Source organism: Zonotrichia leucophrys, chromosome 26 (genome assembly GCF_028769735.1).
Source record: "Zonotrichia leucophrys gambelii isolate GWCS_2022_RI chromosome 26, RI_Zleu_2.0, whole genome shotgun sequence".
NCBI lineage: Eukaryota > Metazoa > Chordata > Aves > Passeriformes > Passerellidae > Zonotrichia > Zonotrichia leucophrys.
In genome coordinates, this window is record NC_088195.1 from 7,496,714 (window position 1) to 7,502,632 (window position 5,919).

Genomic DNA, 5,919 nt, shown 5'->3' on the forward strand with positions numbered 1-5,919 from the left:
CTGGATTGTTAGAGGCAAATGTCTCCTGCAATCTGCCAGCCAGATGATGGGCAGGTCAGTTTTACTTCCAGGGAAAAGGGCCGTGGTTTGTGTTTGGGGGCCTGTGGCTACGAGTGGCCGGCTGGCTCCTGAAAATCCACGATACGCAGGATGGTTCCCAGATGAAAGGTGGCACCAGTGCCGAGTCGGGCTGGATTGATAGAGCCAAGTGGCATCTGCAGTCTGCCAGCCAGAAGTGGGGCGGGTGAGTTTTGTTTGCCAGGGAAAAGGGCCGTGGTTTGTGTTCGGGGGCCTGTGGCTGGGAGTGGCCGGCTGGCTCCTGAAAATCCACGATACGCAGGATGTTTCCCAGATGAAAGGTGGCACCAGTGCCAGGTTGGGCTGGTTTGATAGTATCAAGTGGCTCCTGCAATCTGCCAGCCATATGATGGGCTGGTCAGTTTTACTTCCTGGGAAAAGGGCCGTGGTTTGTGTTTGGGGGCCTGTGGCTACGAGTGGCCGGCTGGCTCCTGAAAATCCACGATACGCAGGATGGTTCCCAGATGAAAGGTGGCACTAGTGCCAAGTCGGACTGGTTTGATAGAGGCAAGTGGCTCCTGCATTCTGCCGGACAGTAGTGGGGCGGGTGAGTTTTGTTTGCTAGGGAAAAGGGCCGTGGGTTGTGTTTGGGGGCCTGTGGCTGGGAGTGGCTGGCTGGCTCCTGAAAGTCCACGATAGGCAGGATGGTTCCCAGATGAAAGGTGGCACCAGTGGCAATTCGGGCTGGTTTGAGAGAGCCAAGAGGCTCCTGCACTCTGCCAGCAAGAAGCGGGGCGGGTGATTTTTGTTTGCCAGGGAAAAGGGCTGTAGTTTGTGTTTGGGGGCCTGTGGCTACGAGTGGCCGGCTGGCTCCTGAAAATCCACGATACGCAGGATGGTTCCCAGATGAAAGGTGGCACCAGTGCCAATTAGGGCTGGTTTGATAGAGGGAAGTGTCTCCTGCAATCTGCCAGCCAGATGACGGGCCGGTCAGATTTACTTCCAGGGAAAGGGGCCGTAGATTTTGTTTGGGGACCAGTGGCTGGCAGTGTCATTCTGGCTGCTGATAATCCACGATAAGCAGGAGGGTTCCCAGATGAAAGGTGGCACCAGTGCCAAGTCGGGCTGGTTTGATAGAGGCAAGTGGCTCCTGCAATCTGCCAGCCAGATGATGGGCAGGTCAGATTTACTTCCAGGGAAAAGGGCCGTAGTTTGTGTTTGGGGACCTGTGGCTGGGAGTGGCCGGCTGGCTCCTGAAAATCCAAGATACGCTGGATGGTTCCCAGATGAAAGGTAGCACCAGTGCCGAGTCGGGCTGGATTGATAGAGGCAAGTGGCTCCTGCAGTCTGCCAGCCAGAAGCGGGGCGAATGAGTTTTGTTTGCCAGGGAAAAGGGCCGTGGTTTGTGTTCGGGCTCCTGTGGCTGGGAGTGGCCGGCTGGCTCCTGAAAATCCACGATACGCAGGATGTTTCCGAGATGAAAGGTGGCACCAGTGCCAAGTCGGGCTGGTTTGATAGAGCCAAGTGGCTCCAGCAATTTGCCAGCCAGAAGATGGGCCGGTCAATTTTACTTCCAGGGAAATGGGCCGTAGTGTGTGTTTGGGGGCCTGTGGCAGGGAGTGGCCGGCCGGCTCCTGAAATTCCACCATACGCAGAATGGTTCCCAGATGAAAAGTGGCACCAATGCCGAGTCGGGCTGGATTGATAGAGGCAAGTGGCTCCTGCAATCTGCCAGCCAGAAGCGGGGAGGGTGAGTTTTGTTTGCCAGGGACAAGGGCCGTGGTTTGTGTTTGGGGGCCTGTGGCTGGGAGTGGCCGGCTGGCTCCTGAAAATCCATGATACGCAGGATGGTTCCCAGATGAAAGGTGGCACCAGTGCCGAGTCGGGCTGGTTTGATAGTACCAAGTGGCTCCTGCAATTTGCCAGCCAGAAGATGGGCCGGTCAGTTTTACTTCCAGGGAAAAGGGCCGTAGTTTGTGTTTGGGGACCAGTGGCAGGGAGTGGCCGGCTAGCTCCTGAAAATCCACCATACGCTGGATGGTTCCCAGACCCAAGAGGGCGCCTGTGCCGAGTCGGGCTGGTTTGATAGAGGCAAGTGGCTCCTGCAGTCTGCCAGCCAGAGCGGGGCGAATGAGTTTTGTTTGCCAGGGAAAAGGGCCGTAGTTTGTGTTCGGGGGCCTGTGGCTGGGAGTGGCCGGCTGGCTCATGAAAATCCACGATACGCAGGATGGTTCCCAGATGAAAGGTGGCACCAGTGCCGAGTCGGGCTGGTTTGATAGAGCCAAGTGGCTCCTGCAGTCTGCCAGCCAGAAGTGGGGCGGGTGAGATTTGTTTGCCAGGGAAAAGGGCCGTGGTTTGTGTTCGGGGGCCTGTGGCTGGGAGTGGCCGGCTGTATCCTGAAAATCCACGATACGCAGGATGGTTCCCAGATGAAAGGTGGCACCAGTGCCAAGTCGGGCTGGTTTGATAGAGCCAAGTGGCTCCTGCAATCTGCCAGCCAGATGATGGGCAGGTCAGTTTTACTTCCAGGGAAAAGGGCCGTAGTTTTTGTTTGGGGGCCTGTGGCAGGGAGTGGCCGGCTGGCTCCTGAAAATCCACGATACGCAGGATGGTTCCCAGATGAAAGGTGGCAACAGTGTCGAGTCGGGCTGGTTTGATAGAGGCAAGTGGCTCCTGCAATCTGCCTGACAGAAGTGGGGCGGGTGAGTTTTGTTTGCCAGGGAAAAGGGCCGTGGTTTCTGTTCGGGGGCCTGTGGCTGGGAGTGGCCGGCTGGCTCCTGAAAATCCACGATACGCAGGATGGCTCCCAGATGAAAGGTGGCACCAGTGCCAAGTCGGGCTTGTTTGATAGTACCAAGTGGCTCCTGCAATATGCCAGCCAGATGATGGGCAGGTGAGATTTACTTCCAGGGAAAAGGGCCGTAGATTTTGTTTGGGGACCAGTGGATGGCAGTGTCCTTCTGGCTGCTGATAATCAACGATACGGAGGAGGGTTCCCAGATGAAAGGTGGCACCAGTGCCAAGTCGGGCTGGTTTGATAGTACCAAGTGCCTCCTGCAATCTGCCAGCCAGATGATGGGCAGGTCAGATTTACTTCCAGGGAAAAGGGCCGTGGTTTGTGTTTGGGGACCTGTGGCTGGGAGTGGCCGGCTGGCTCCTGAAAATCCAAGATACGCTGGATGGTTCCCAGATGAAAGGTGGCACCAGTGCCGAGTCGGGCTGGTTTGATAGAGCCAAGAGGCTCCTGCACTCTGCCAGCCAGAAGCGGGGCGGGTGAATATGTTTGCCGGTGAAAAGGGCCATGGTATGTGTTTGGGGGCCTGTGGCTGAAAGTGGCCGGCTGGCTCCTGAAAATCCACGATACGCAGGATGGTTCCCAGATGAAAGGTGGCACCAGTGCCAAGTCAGGCTGGTTTGATTGTACCAAGTGGCTCCTGCAATCTGCCAGCCAGATGACGGGCCGGTCAGATTTACTTCCAGGGAAAAGGGCCGTAGTTTGTGTTTGGGGACCTGTGGCTGGGAGTGTCCTTCTGGCTCCTGATAATCTACGATACGGAGGAGGGTTCCCAGATGAAAGGTGGCACCAGTGCCAAGTCGGGCTGGTTTGATAGAGCCAAGTGTCTCCTGCAATTTGCCAGCCAGAAGATGGGCCGGTCAGTTTAACTTCCAGGGAAATGGGCCGTAGTGTGTGTTTGGGGGCCTGTGGCAGGGAGTGGCCAGGTGGCTAATGAAAATCCACGATACGCTGGATGGTTCCCAGATGAAAGGTGGCACCAGTGCCGAGTCGGGCTGGTGTGATATTACCAAGTGGCTCCTGCAATCTGCCAGCCAGAAGTGGGGCGGGTGAGTTTTGTTTGCCAGGGAAAAGGGCCGTGGTTTGTGTTCGGGGGCCTGTGGCTGGGAGTGGCCGGCTGGCTCCTGAAAATCCACGATACGCAGGAGGGTTCCCAGATGAAAGGTGGCACCAGTGCCAAGTCGGGCTGGTTTGATAGAGGTAAGTGGCTCCTGCAATCTGCCAGCCAGATGATGGGCAGGTCAGATTTACTTCCAGGGAAAAGGGCCATAGTTTGTGTTTGGGGACCTGTGGCTGGGAGTGGCCGGCTGGCTCCTGAAAATCCACGATACGCAGGATGGTTCCCAGATAAAAGGTGGCACCAGTGCCAAGTCAGACTGGTTTGATAGAGGCAAGTGGCTCCTGCAGTCTGCCAGCCAGAAGCGGGGCGAATGAGTTTTGTTTGCCAGGGAAAAGGGCCGTGGTTTGTGTTCGGGGGCCTGTGGCTGGGAGTGGCCGGCTGTATCCTGAAAATCCACGATACGCAGGATGGTTCCCAGATGAAAGGTGGCACCAGTGCCAGGTTGGGCTGGTTTGATAGTATCAAGTGGCTCCTGCAATCTGCCAGCCAGATGATGGGCAGGTCAGTTTTACTTCCAGGGAAAATGGCCGTAGTTTGTGTTTTGGGGCCTGTGGCTGGGAGTGGCCGGCTGGCTCCTGAAAATCCACGATACGCAGGATGGTTCCCAGATGAAAGGTGGCACCAGTGTCGAGTCGGGCTGGTTTGATAGAGCCAAGTGGCTCCTGCAATCTGCCTGACAGAAGTGGGGCGGGTGAGTTTTGTTTGCCAGGAAAAAGGGCCGTGGTTTGTGTTCGGGGGCCTGTGGCTGGGAGTGGCCGGCTGGCTCCTGAAAATCCAAGATACGCAGGATGGTTCCCAGATGAAAGGTGGCACCAGTGGCAAATCGGGCTGGTTTGATAGAGCCAAGAGGCTCCTGCACTCTGCCAGCAAGAAGCGGGGCGGGTGAGTTTTGTTTGCCAGGGAAAAGGGCCGTAGTTTGTGTTTGGGGGCCTGTGGCTGGGAGTGGCCGGCTGGCTCCTGAAAATCCACGATACGCAGGATGGTTCCCAGATGAAAGGTGGCACCAGTGCCAAGTCGGGCTGGTTTGACAGAGGGAAGTGGCTCCTGCAATCTGCCAGCCAGATGACGGGCCGGTCAGATTTACTTCCTGGGAAAAGGGCCGTTGATTTTGTTTGGGGACCAGTGGCTGGGAGTGTCCTTCTGGCTGCTGATAATCCACGATAAGCAGGAGGGTTCCCAGATGAAAGGTGGCACCAGTGCCAAGTCGGGCTGGTTTGATAGAGGCAAGTGGCTCCTGCAATCTGCCAGCCAGATGATGGGCAGGTCAGATTTACTTCCAGGGAAAAGGGCCGTAGTTTGTGTTTGGGGACCTGTGGCTGGGAGTGGCCGGCTGGCTCCTGAAAATCCAAGATACGCTGGATGGTTCCCAGAAGAAAGGTAGCACCAGTTCCGAGTCGGGCTGGATTGATAGAGGCAAGTGGCTCCTGCAGTCTGCCAGCCAGAAGGGGCAGTAGTTTTACTTCCAGGGAAAAGGGCCGTGGTTTGTGTTGGGGCCTGTGGCTGGGAGTGGCCGGCTGGCTCCTGAAAATCCACGATACGCAGGATGGTTCCCAGATGAAAGGTGGCACCAGTGCCAAGTCGGCTGGTTTGATAGGCAAGTGGCTCCTGCAATTCTGCCGAGAAGATGGCGGGTAGTTTTATTCCAGGGAAATGGCCGTGTTTGTGTTTGGGGCCTGTGGCTGGGAGTGGCCGGCTGGCTCCTGAAAATCCACGATACGCAGGATGGTTCCCAGATGAAAGGTGGCACCAGTGCCGAGTCGGGCTGGTTTGATAGAGCAAGTGGCTCCTGCAATCTGCCAGCCAGAAGCGGGGGGTGAGTTTTGTTCCAGGGAAAAGGCCGTGTTTGTGTTGGGGCCGTGGCTGGAGTGGCCGGCTGGCTCCTGAAAATCCACGATACGCAGGATGGTTCCCAGATGAAAGGTGGCACCAGTGCCAAGTCGGGCTGGTTTGATAGGCAAGTGGCTCCTGCAATCTGCCAGCCAGAGGG